Below are 12305 nucleotides of genomic sequence, written 5' to 3'. Positions count from 1 at the left end.
GGGTGTCCTGAACAATGCCTTCCCTTCTTCTTTCCAGTCCGCTCCACGTTTCCTTTCTTTGCTGCCTCGGCCCTTTTCTCTATATTTGTCTCTCTGTCGGTAAGACAATGTCTTAACTAACTTACTCCTCCGCCCTGCTTAGTTAAGATCAGCCACCACCTAAGCACAGACCAAAACAATCCGACCCAACCTGTGTCTCTTTGCACATTTTACTGCAGTCTGTTGAGAAACGGAAATTGTAAGCCAAGAACTCGCAGGAAGCAAGAGCATGTAGTTAAGCTGGGCAGACCAAAGCCATTCATTCGTGTTTTATGAGATTATAAGTGTGAGTGTAGCATGTTTGCGATGAGATGTAATTGTAACTGTTACTTTCAAATACAAAATTTAATATTTTATTGGTGATTTAAAAAAAAAGTCAATAAAATTGAATTTATATTAAAAAATCTGATTTTTGTATCCACCCCAGAAATAATCCAAAGTAGTAATAACATTTGAAATTCTGTCTTGTTGTAGTTGTCTCCCAGCGACAGTCAATGAACCGCTGACACTGCCTTTCTTTGTTTTGGTTAAGACTCATCTGTCCAAGGACTAGCAAGAATGTTTAAGAAAATGAAAATTGGGCTCGGGATCACTTTTCTCTTTGTCCTGGCCTTTGTCTATAAACGTTCCCGGCCGCCTGGCTGCCTCTTCTCATGCAAGCCGAGTCCTGAGCATTTTCTGATGGAAGCGGATGACGTGAGCCAGAAGAGCGGCATCATCTTTGTGGAGGCCACAGACCGCCTGTTGATTCCTCCATTGGTCTCATGTTCTGTGGAATCTGCTGCCAGGGCCTATCCAGACAGACCTGTTCTTTTCTTCGTGAAAGGAATGAAAAATAACACATGGCGGGATTCAGTTTCCACTTCCCCAGCCTTCACTCTTTTGTCTGCAATGGAGAATGTCTTCCTTCTTCCTTTCGAGATGGAAACTGTTTTCGAGGACACACCTCTGCTCCCATGGTATCACAAGGTGAGAGGAAATATTAAGGGGGGAGTATTTTTTGAACGAGATTCAAAGTAGAGGTGGAGGGAAATGAAGGGTCGGCACATTTTTGTTCAGGTTTTGAAGCTGTTGTCGTTTTGCTGCACCCATTGTGGACCCCTTTTTCATGACACTTTGCCGTGCAATAGTCAAAATATTGATTGAAATTGTTATGGACCTTGTGTTATGGACTCCTGATGGCAGGAGTTATGGAAAATGCAGCATTTCCATCATAATTTCAATAACCATATGTTGTCAATGTGGTTAATCCCCCCCTTTTCCAGAAAGGCAAGAGATTGATACAAACGTTGTATTTGAAACATTTCAGTCAGCATGAATGTAAAGGGAGGATTCACTATTTGGGAAACATGACTTCAGTGCTTGTTGAAGTTATTTGACAACACCTAGTTCCAAGCTCCTGCAGTGAGAGGGCGCTGGGGTTGTCCTCTCTCCTTCAGGCAGCCTGTGTACTGGACCCCTCTCGTCCAACCCCACCCCGGAGCAATGACTTAATGAAGAAAAACAAAAATGAATTGAGTTAAGGCCCCGAGCAAGGCCGGGTAAATCTCTAGTTTGTTTGTAAATGAAAGTGTCGAGTCTGGGGAATAAATTGGCAGTTGGGTGCGATATTGGTACACCCGGCCCGCTCTGTCCCCAATAACCTGAGACCTGAATTTCTCTCTCATTTTTTCATCCTCTGCAGAGATTGCCAGGAGGGGCCCTGTTCCAGAGCCCCCTGGAATTAATGAGAATTTCTCAGTGGATTCATACGGGCTTTGGATCAGATAGTGAGTGTGTCAGTGGAGATGTGTGTGTGTGAGGCAGTTTTTTGGGGAAATAACAGTTCACAGTTCATGATAATGAAGGGTAATAGTAATGGAGAGCTACATACAACTGAGGTGGTTAGTTAGACAGATATGAAAAGGCACAGTGCCAAAAGAACACCAAAAAGGTGCCACTGTGGCTGAACAACACAATAAAAGAAGCAGTGAGAGAGAAAAAAAAAAATCCTTAAAATATGTGAAGACAGTAGAAAGGAGCACAAACTCTGACAAGTGTAAAATACAATTAAAAAAAACAAACAAAAAAAAAAGAATGTGAAGAACAGCTAGTCAGTCTCAAAAAGTAATAGCAAAAAGGACAGGAGAAGCAGGAAGCCAACTAACCCACCTGTAGGGCCACTGGATGATCGAGATGCTAAAGAAGCACTCGAGGGCGATAAGGCTTTTGCAGAGAAAATACATTAACTCTTGGCATCGATTTTCATGACTGACGATGTAAAGGAGACTTCCAAACCCGAGTCGCTTGTTTTAGGAGACAAATCTGAGGCGCGGTTCCAGACTGAGGTGTCATCAAAGGAGGTTTTGTAACAAACTGGTCAATTAAACTGCAATGAGTCACCAACAGCAGACGACACTAACCACAGAGTTCTGAAAGATCTCAGATATGGAATCGCAGAACTACAAGCGGTAGAGTCAGCGGGGTGGCCTTGTTAGTCTGTACAGGCAAAACTAATGAGGAGACCTGGGGCACTTTAAAGATGAACAAATTCATTTGAGAATAAGCATGCATGAGCAAAGTCGATGCTTCTGACGAAGTGGGTCTTTGCCCACAAAAGCCTATGCCCAAATCAAACTGTTAGGCTGTGTCTAGACTGGCAAGTTTTTTCGCAAAAAACTTGCCAACTGTCTACACTGGTCACTTGAATTTCTGCAAGAACACTGACGATCGCATGTAAGAAATCAGTGCTTCTTGCAGAAATACTATGCTGCTCCCATTCGGGCAAAAGTTCTTTTGTGCACAGCTCAGATTTGTTTTGCACAAAAAAGCCCCGCTTGCGAAAATGGCGATTGGGGCTTTTCTGCGGAAAACCGCGTCTAGATTGGCACAGATGCTTTTCTGCAAAAAGTGCTTTTGCGGAAAAGCGTCCGTGCCAATCTAGACGCTCTTTTCCGCAAATGCTTTTAATGGAAAACTTTTCCGTTAAAAGCATTTGCAGAAAATCATGCCAGTCTAGACGTAGCCTTACTGTTGAAGGTGCCACAGGACTCCTCACTGTACTTTGCAACCTATCCTTTAATTCAACTTCTGGAGGGTAGCTAATGTGACACCAATTTTTAGAAAGGGTTCATGAGCTGGTCCCAGCAATCACAGGCCAATAAACAGGGGCACTATTTGAGTTTTTGGTGGGTCGGGGGTGACCTGTGCATGCCACGATGGGGGAAGTGGTGGAGGAGTTGAGGGCATGGTGAAGCAGACTGGGGACAGTGGCTTCAGAGATGTTACTGAGCATGCTCAGTATAAGACAAGCACCAAATGGGGAGAGGGAGCCAATTCCTTCCGCCCTCCCCACATCTTCTTTGTCCCAAGGGTTACTAAGGCACTGGAAAACTCTGCTTTTTGGGCAGACAACTCAGCAGTGAGCTGACAGGAGCACTGTAACTAATTCCTATATAAAAGAAAGAACGTTCAATAAATATTAGACCCATTCAGCTCTCACACTAATGTGTTCTGACATCTTGTGGCAAGTCACTTGAAGAAGTGGGCTGTGCCCATGAAAGCTACCATCTACATGTTTTGTTAGTCTATAAAGTGCTACCAGACCATCTGTTGTTTTTTAAGTTTAACCAGCCTTTTGTTATTCTTAATCCCCCTCTCCCTCCCTCTTTTTATAACAAACACCCTGCTCCAAAGGCAAAGCTGGAAAGAGCCTGGCCTGTTCCCTTTGAGAACTGCCTCTCAAGCATGAAATCCAGGAGTTCAAACTTGGGAGGGGGGCTGCTGCCCCCTCAACCCCGTATAAATGATGCCTCTGTGAGCAATAAATCTGACTCTAGTACCTAGATATATGGTTGAAATTAAAGTAAAGAACATGTCGATGAACATATTTTGTTGGGAATGAGTCAATATAGTTTTTGTAAATGGAAATCATGACTCATCAACCAACTAGACTTCTTTGTTGGGGGGTCAACAAGCATGTGGCCAAGGGGGATCCAGTGGATGTAGTGTACTTAGATTTCCAGAAAGCCATTGACTAGGTCCCTCACCAAAGGCTCTCATGCAAAGTTAGCAGTCATGGGATAAGAGAGAAGGTCCTCTTGTGGACTGGTAATTAGTTAAAAGATAGGAATTAAACGGTAGGAGTAGCTGGTCACTTTTCAGAATAGAGAGAGGTAAATACTGGTTTCCCCAAAGGTCTGTTCTGGGACCATATAAATAATCTGGCAAATCATGGCCAACCGTGAGGTGGCAAACTCTGCAGCTGATACAAAACTGCTTAAGATAGTTAGGTCCCAGACAGAGGGTGAAGAGCTCCGAAAGGATCTCTCAAAACTTTCGACTGGGCAACAAAATGGAAGATGAAAGTCAATGTTGGAAATGCAAAGTAATGCACCTTGCCAAACAGAATCCCAACTGTACAAGTAAAATGATGGGGACTAAATTAGCTGTTAACACTCAAGAGCGAGATCTTGGAGTCATTGTGGATGGATCTCGGACAACATCCTCTCAGTGTGCAGTGGCAGTGAAAAAAGCTAAACAGAATGTAAGGAATCATTTGGAAAGTGATAGATAGAAAGACAGAAAATACATAAATCCATGTTGTGCCCACATCCTGAATACGGCATGCTGGGGTGGTTGCCTCATCTCAAAAAAGATATACTGGAATTATATAGAAAAGTGCAACAAAAATGATAGTGGGTATGGAACAGATTCTGTCTGAGAAGAAATGAATAAGACTGGTACTTCTCAGCATGGGAAGGAGACCTTAAAAGGGGGAGATATGACTGAGGTCTGTAACACCGTGGGTGTGTCTAGACTACATGCCTCCGTCGACGGAGGCATGTAGATTAGACAGATCGGCAGAGGGAAATGAAGCCCTGATTAAAATAATCACGGCTTCATTTAAATTTAAATGGCTGCCCCCCTCTGCCGATCAGCTGTTTGTCGGCAGATCGGGGCAGTCTGGACGCGCTGCATCGACAAAGAAGCCTTTCTTGATCGGCACAGGTATGCCTCGTGAAACCAGGTTTACCTGTGCCGATCAAGAAAGGCTTCTTTGTCGATGCAGCGCATCCAGACTGCCCCGATCTGCCGACAAACAGCTGATCGGCAGAGCGGGGCAGCCATTTAAATGTAAATGAAGCCGCGATTATTTTAATCACGGCTTCATTTCCCTCTGCCGATCTGTCTAATCTACATGCCTCCGTCGACGGAGGCATGTAGTTTAGACGTACCCTGTAAGTGGTGTAGACAGATAAGGAAGTGATATTTACTCCTTCCAAAAGAGGTCACCAAATGAAATGAACTGGAAGCAGGTTTAAAACAAATCAAAGGAAGCATTTTTCATACCACACACAGTCAACCTGTATTTTTGTGAAGGCCAAGACTATAACAGGGTTCAAAAAAGAACTAGATAAATTCATGGAGGATAGGTCCATTCATGGCTATTAGTCAGGATACGTAAGCATGTTGTCCCTATATTCTGTCTGCCAGAAGCTGGAAATGGGAGGGATCACTCAATGATTCCCTGTTCTGTTCATTCCCTCTGGAGCACCTGGCATTGGCCACTGTCTGAAGACAGGATCCTGGGCTAGATACTTAGTGTGACCCAGTATGGCCCTTGTTATGTTATTATGATTCAGATTCTCATTATGTTATAACTCTTGGATGTTTCCTTGGGATTTACTGTGCCTTGGACACGCTTGTACAATGACACTGAACAAAAACTACATGGGCTCTTACCTTTTTCCAGCACCGTGTCACACCTGAAAAAGAAAAACGGCCGTTAATTGACAAAGGGATTACAGTTAGGACACACACAGCTGAGAGTTTTATTATTTATTATTGATAATATTCTTACATAACCTCTCTATTAAAAATATTCGGGGAAGCTTACAAATGTTTTTTAAACATAATACAAATATATGCAAAAAATTAAAATACAAGACCCCACAGGGACATAAAACAGCACATAGCTAACAGGAGAAGATGTTGAGGTGTTGAGATGTTTCGAAGGGGAGTCAATTGCATCTCTGTGATTCTTTTTCAATCCTGCAGGTTAATCCAGCCCAGGAAATGTACTGGCTGCATGTCAGTGCTGACGGTATCAGGCTTGCACTCGTCTGGAAATATGGTGGGATCTACATGGACACCGATGTCATCTCTATCAGGCCTATTTCACTGGAAAACTTCCTGACGGCCGAGGATTTCCAGTTTGCCGGCAATGCGATTTTTGGCTTTTCTCGCCATCACAAGTTCATCTGGGATTGCATGGAGGATTTTGTTCAAAACTACAGAGGAGAAATTTGGGGTCACCAAGGTCCCAGGTTACTGACAAGGATGCTCAAGGCATTGTGCCCCGTAACCACTTTCCGTAACGTGGAGGATATAAACTGTCAGAACATTTCCTACTTACATCCTCAGCGTTTCTACCCCATCCCCTGCGGAGAATGGAATCGGTACTTCCAGGTCTGGGAGAAGAGCCCCGACTTCAACAACTCCTATTCTATGCACGTGTGGAACCACATGAACCGGGAACACAAGCCTGTGGTTGCAGGAAGTAACACCTTAATGGAAAATCTCTTCAAAACATACTGCCCCAGCACATATAAGGCCCTTATTCAAGGCCTTGTGGGCAGTGGTCCATAGACAACAAAAGAAGACTGAATGACGGCATCTAGCAGAACAAGGTGCTCCTTCCAGTCCTGACAGTCCTGGGAATAAATGAATTGTACAAAACACCGATCTCCTCTGACTAAGAGACTCTCAGCCATTTTCTGCCCTCAAGGTGACTTTCATAGAATCATAGAATCATAGAATACTAGAACTGGAAGGGACCTCGAGAGTCATTGAGTCCAGTCCCCTGCCCTCATGGCAGGACCAAATACTGTCTAGACCATTCCGGATAGACTTTTATCTAACCTACCCTTAAATAATTTATTCCAGTGTTTGACCACCCTGACACTAGGAATGTTTTCCTAATATCCAACCTAAACCTCCCTTGCTTCAGTTTAAGCCCTTTGCTTCTTGTTCTATCCTCAGAGGCCAAGATGAACAAGTTTTCTCCCTCCTCCTTATGACACCCTTTTAGATACCTGAAAACGGCTCTCATGTCCCCCCTCAATTTTCTCTTTTCTAAACTAAACAAACAAAATTCTTTCAGCCTTCTTTCATAGGTCATGTTCTCTAGACTTTTAGTCATTCTTGTTGCTCTTCTCTGGACCCTCTCCAATTTCTCCACATCTTTCTTGAAATGCTGTGCCCAGAACTGGACACAATACTCCAACTGAGGCCTAATCAGTTCAGAGTAGAGCGGAAGAATGACCTCTCATGTCTTGCTTACAACACACCTGTTAATACATCCCAGAATCATGTTTGCTTTTCTTGCAACAGCGTCACACTGTTGACTCATATTCAACTTTTGGTCCACTATAACCCCCAGATCCCTTTCTGCCGTACTCCTTCCTAGACAGTTGCATCCCATTCTGTAGGTGTGAAATTGATTGTTCCTTCCAAAGTGGAGCACTTTACATTTGTCTTTATTAAACTTCATCCTGTTTACCTCAGATCATTTCTCCAATTTGTTCAGATTATTTTGAATTATGACCCTATCCTCCAGAGCAGTTGCAACCCCTCCCAGCTTGGTATCATCTGCAAACTTAATAAGCATACTTTCTATGCCAATATCTAAATCGTTGATGAAGATATTGAACAGAGCCAGTCCCAAAACAGACCCCTGCGGAACCCCACTTGTTATACCTTTCCAGCAGGATTGTGAACCATTAATAATTACTCTTTGAGTACTGTTATCCAGCCAGTTATGCACCCACCTTATAGTAGCCCCATCTAAGTTGTATTTGCCTAGTTTATTGATAAGAATGTCATGCGAGACCGTATCAAATGCCTTACTAAAATCTAGGTATAGCACATCCATCACTTCTCCCTTATCCAAAAGACTTGTTATCCTATCAAAGAAACTATCGGTGTACAGATAGTTCGGAATGGCTACCTAGTTCGAACTATCTAGCCCATGCCACGTGTAGCCGCGCGGCACGGGGTTCGCACTAGCCGGCTTTTAAAAATGGCGGCACCGGCTTTATGCTAATGAAGCCCAGGAAATTCAAATCCCGGGCTTCATTAGCAAGTTCGGTATGCATACATTACCCCGCTAGTTCGAACTAGCGGGGTAGTGTAGACATACCCTATCACACCTTGCAGTATCATTAGTGCCCACATGGATGGGTAGCATGGGGTAGTCGTCAGAGGGCCGGATAATCCTCGACAATGCCTCTGTAACATCTCGGATACGGACCCCCGGCAGACAGCATACCTCCCGAGATGAAATGTCAGGGCGACAGATGGGCGCCTCAGAAGAGAGTCTCCGACCACCACTACCCTACGTTTCCTATTCGCAGTGGTGGCAGCAGACCTCCCAGCCTTTGGGGTATGGGGCTTCTCCTCTGTTGTAAGGAGTGATTCCTTACCTCCTGTATCAAGAAGAGCATAATGGTTTCCTAGTACCACGGTGGGCGGGTTCGGAGCAGGGGTGGAGCAGTGCCTGCTGCCAGAAGTAACTAGCTGCCAGTGTCTCCTCCACCAGCGGTGTGTCCACGGTCCTGTGGACTGGGACAGCTACCTCAGCTGTCTCCTCATGGACACAGTCCAGGAATTGCTCATGGAGACTTTGTAGGACAGAACCTCTCAGAATCCACCTCTTCTCCCAAGATTCCCCAGGATCTAATGAAATCAGTAGGAAGGGGTGGGAGTGGGGCTGTATATACCATTGGGGATGACTTGATAAGTATGTCTTCTCCTTTTGGATACATTTTCCAAAGCACCTAAGTGATGTAGGAGCCTGAGTCCCTTTGAGAAAAGTCACGTTGGGTTTGGGAACCAAATCTCCACTGAAAATGAGGGCAACGTAGGAACCCAAGGGCCAAATGTTCAAAGGCATTTGGCACATACAGATGCCCTTAAGTGCTTCTGAAAATCCCATGGGGCATCTCTCTGCCTCTGTCAGTGCCTAAACACCTTTGAGAATCTGTCCCCCTAGATGTGTTTGGAAATTTTACCTAGTCACTTGCTGTGAGTGAATATAGCACCTTGTGCTGTGGGCCCGAGGCTTCGCCCTGCTACTGTAATATCGATGATCAGTGACTGTGAACCGGGGATGTTAAATTTTGATTAATTGGTTAATTGAATAGTCAATGCAATTTGCATCGGCTCTTCGATGAGTCAATAAGGGCGCCTGCGCCTTTGAAGTTTAGCAACAACCTTAGGGCTGCTGCACTTCAAAGGCGAACGTGCTGCAGGGAGCACGGGACTAGTGGGGGACTCAAGAAGTCTCCTGCTGGCTCCATGCTTCCCACGGTGTTTCAAAGAGGCAGTGCCGCATGGAGCCCTGGGTCAGCTGGGAACCCCGGGCTACATGCGGCGTTTCAAAGTGATAGACCCCAGGCTCCACATGGCACTGCTGCTTTGATGCACCCTCTCTTCTCCCCGTCCTTGCTGCCTCTTTCTGATACAGACAGCAAGGGAGGGGAAGCAACTAGTCAACTAGTGTATCGACTAGCCATAAGCATTTGCTTCTTGGGTATTGGACCAATCGTTCACATCCTTAGTGTGAATACAATGACGCTCCACGAACAACAGCCCACACTCCTGCCCCCTCCAGGTGTTCCCTACGATTGATTGTTTTAATTCTCTTTCGCTTCAGCTCCGCACAGTGGGTGCAGACAGGGGGATGCTCGAACCCTGCAGAACCCGCCACACTGGGCATGTTGCAGGCAGGGGCTGCTCCCGCTGGTATGCAGCAGCTCTTGTCTGGGCCCCGCAGCAGATCAGCTGCTCTTCACTCGGTGCCAGGCCTGCAGCTGCCTTTGTCCTTCCACGCCTTGCACCAACCCCTGGCAGTCCCTCCAGAATCACAGAACATGGGAACTTAGCAGGGAGCTCAGGATGGCATCCAGTCCAGTCCTCTGCCTCACAGCAAGGCCAAGCAGCCTCTAGCCCGTTCCTGACAGGTGTCTGTCCAACCTGCTTTGAAACATCTCCAATGATGGAGATTCCACAATCTCCCTCAGCCCCTTCATCTTCAGCCTCCTGCCTTCAACCCCAGCTCTGCCTCCGCTTTAGGACTCTGCTTCACCCTCCTCATCTCTCCTTTCTCTTCTGAGTCCCTCTAGTACTGACATGCAGCTTGCTTCCTGGACTCAGCTCTCACTGCTAGGCTGAACTCCCCCTGCCACCATGAGACCTTTATGCTCAAGGCCCAGTGTGATAGAACACACCCTCGCAGTCACACCGCTGCACCACTTTAATAACCTTTGTACGCAGTGTGCATCAGAAGGGATCGTTTGGCAACACATGGTTTGTTGCTCAGCATTATCCTCATGAAATGTTGTGGCAGCATTGAAAGGGTTTGGGTGAGAAGGCAGCACAAAGGCCCTCTAGTTCCACCCACTGCCAAGATGCAGGGTACGTTCTTTCTAAACTAGGGGAGGGGAACCTAAGATCCTGGGGCCATATGCGGCCCTGGAGTCCCTGGATCCAGCCCCCACGGTTCAGAGCTCCCACCCCAGCATTGTGGGGCTGGAGCACACAAAGTCTATTAGCCAGGGACCTCCTACGCTCTGGTGTGCAAGGGGATTGTGGGGAATGTCTCTCTCCTCAGTTGGTGGCCACATCAATCAGTGTTTTGTTTTGGGTTTTTTTTTGCTTCTCACTTGTGTGTGGCCCCAGTCTGATTTCCTGTGGGTCTGAGTCCCTGCACCTCTTTCAAGATGGATGAGTATCCAGCCTCCATTTGAAACGTTCCAGTGACAGATCTTCTACAACCTGCTGAGGCGTCCGTCCCATTGTTCTGCAACAGAGCCGCCTTGGGTCAATCGAGACCGGGGGACGGGGGAGCACGCAAAGTTTCCTCCCCCCACCAGGAGCATGCGGCATCTAGAGGGAACCACCAGCTGTTTAAAACAGCTGGTGAGTCTCTCTAGGCCCCGGAGTATGTAGGCCAAAGTCTTCACACACTCCCCCACTCCCAGGCCAATCAGGGTTTGTGGGCGGTGGAGAGAACCTTATTACCTGCCCCTGCTCTACACGCTTTCAATACACTGGTGAGTAAAATTGGACACCAGACTCCAGCTGAGGCCCAAGCAGAGGGATTCTATCACCTCTCATGATGTGTGTGCCTTGCCTCCCTTAATGCAACATGCAATTTCATTTGCTTCTTTTACAATAGCTCCACATCGGTGACTCAGGGTGAGATTGAGATCCACCGAAGCTCCCGTATCTTTATCAGCCGTGCTACTGCCAAGCTAGTGTTTCCCCGTTCTGTATTTGTACATTTGGGTTTTCCTCCGTAGGTTCAGCGTCCTCCATTTGTCTTGGGCCACGTCTGCACTCTGGGATGAGGTCGTGTTTGTTAAGGTCGATTTCTTACCAACTGATTTTGTAAAGTGGAAGGTCCATCTGTAACAAAACGATACCAGGGCATACGTGACATTGTGGAGCCAAAACCCTAATCTGTTACCATCCAGCAAAGGTCTCTTTAAAGCACAGCTTTGGCCTTGCACAGAACACGTCTCCATTGGCTTTAAAAGCGACGAGGAGTCCTGTGGCACCTTATAGACTAACTGAAGTGTAGGAGCATAAGCTTTCGTGGGCAAAGACCCACTTCGTCTACATGCATCTGACGAAGTGGGTCTTTGCCCACGAAAGCTTATGCTCCTACACTTCAGTTAGTCTATAAGGTGCCACAGGACTCCTCGTCGCTTTTGCAGATTCAGACTAACACGGCTACCCCTCTGATAATTGGCTTTAAAGTGGCCACTGTACAGCAGGTATCCAGCAATGCTCTCAAGGGGAAACTGGACTCATGTGCTTTGAAGCAGGCACAGTGAGGGCCAGATAGATTATGATCCTGTGGGCAGGAGAGTGGCAGGGGTCTGATTGTGATGGTGGGGCAGGGTAGTGAGTCACAAGGCTTCCTTCCTCTGTGTCTGCCACACTGTGATTTTAAGGAAAATGCCACTTTTCCAACGGGCAGGAGCCTGCAGGTGGAATGGGGGCAGGGGGTGGTCATGCGGGTAGGACAGGGTGGCAGGTCACGCAGCTTCACTTCTCTGTGTCCAGCACAGCCGCTTCCCAGGAGAGCCCTCACCGCCGAGTGTCCAATCTCCAGCCACTGGGGAATTTTGCTACTGGCAGTTGCCAATGGCCCTCATGCCATCAGAGGCATCCCCTCCAGAAACGTATCTAGCTCATTCCTGAAGCCAGTCAGATGC

General features: G+C 46.6%; 1 pseudogene; it reads left to right on the top strand.

The window, feature by feature from the left end:
• Positions 1-593: 593 nt before the first annotated feature.
• Positions 594-7600, top strand: LOC102445781 (alpha-1,4-N-acetylglucosaminyltransferase-like; annotated as a pseudogene).
• The last annotated feature ends 4705 nt before the right edge of the window (positions 7601-12305 follow it).

This window comes from Pelodiscus sinensis, chromosome 10, assembly GCF_049634645.1.
Source record: "Pelodiscus sinensis isolate JC-2024 chromosome 10, ASM4963464v1, whole genome shotgun sequence".
Taxonomy (NCBI): Eukaryota; Metazoa; Chordata; order Testudines; family Trionychidae; genus Pelodiscus; species Pelodiscus sinensis.
This window is presented reverse-complemented; position numbering and strand designations above follow the sequence as displayed.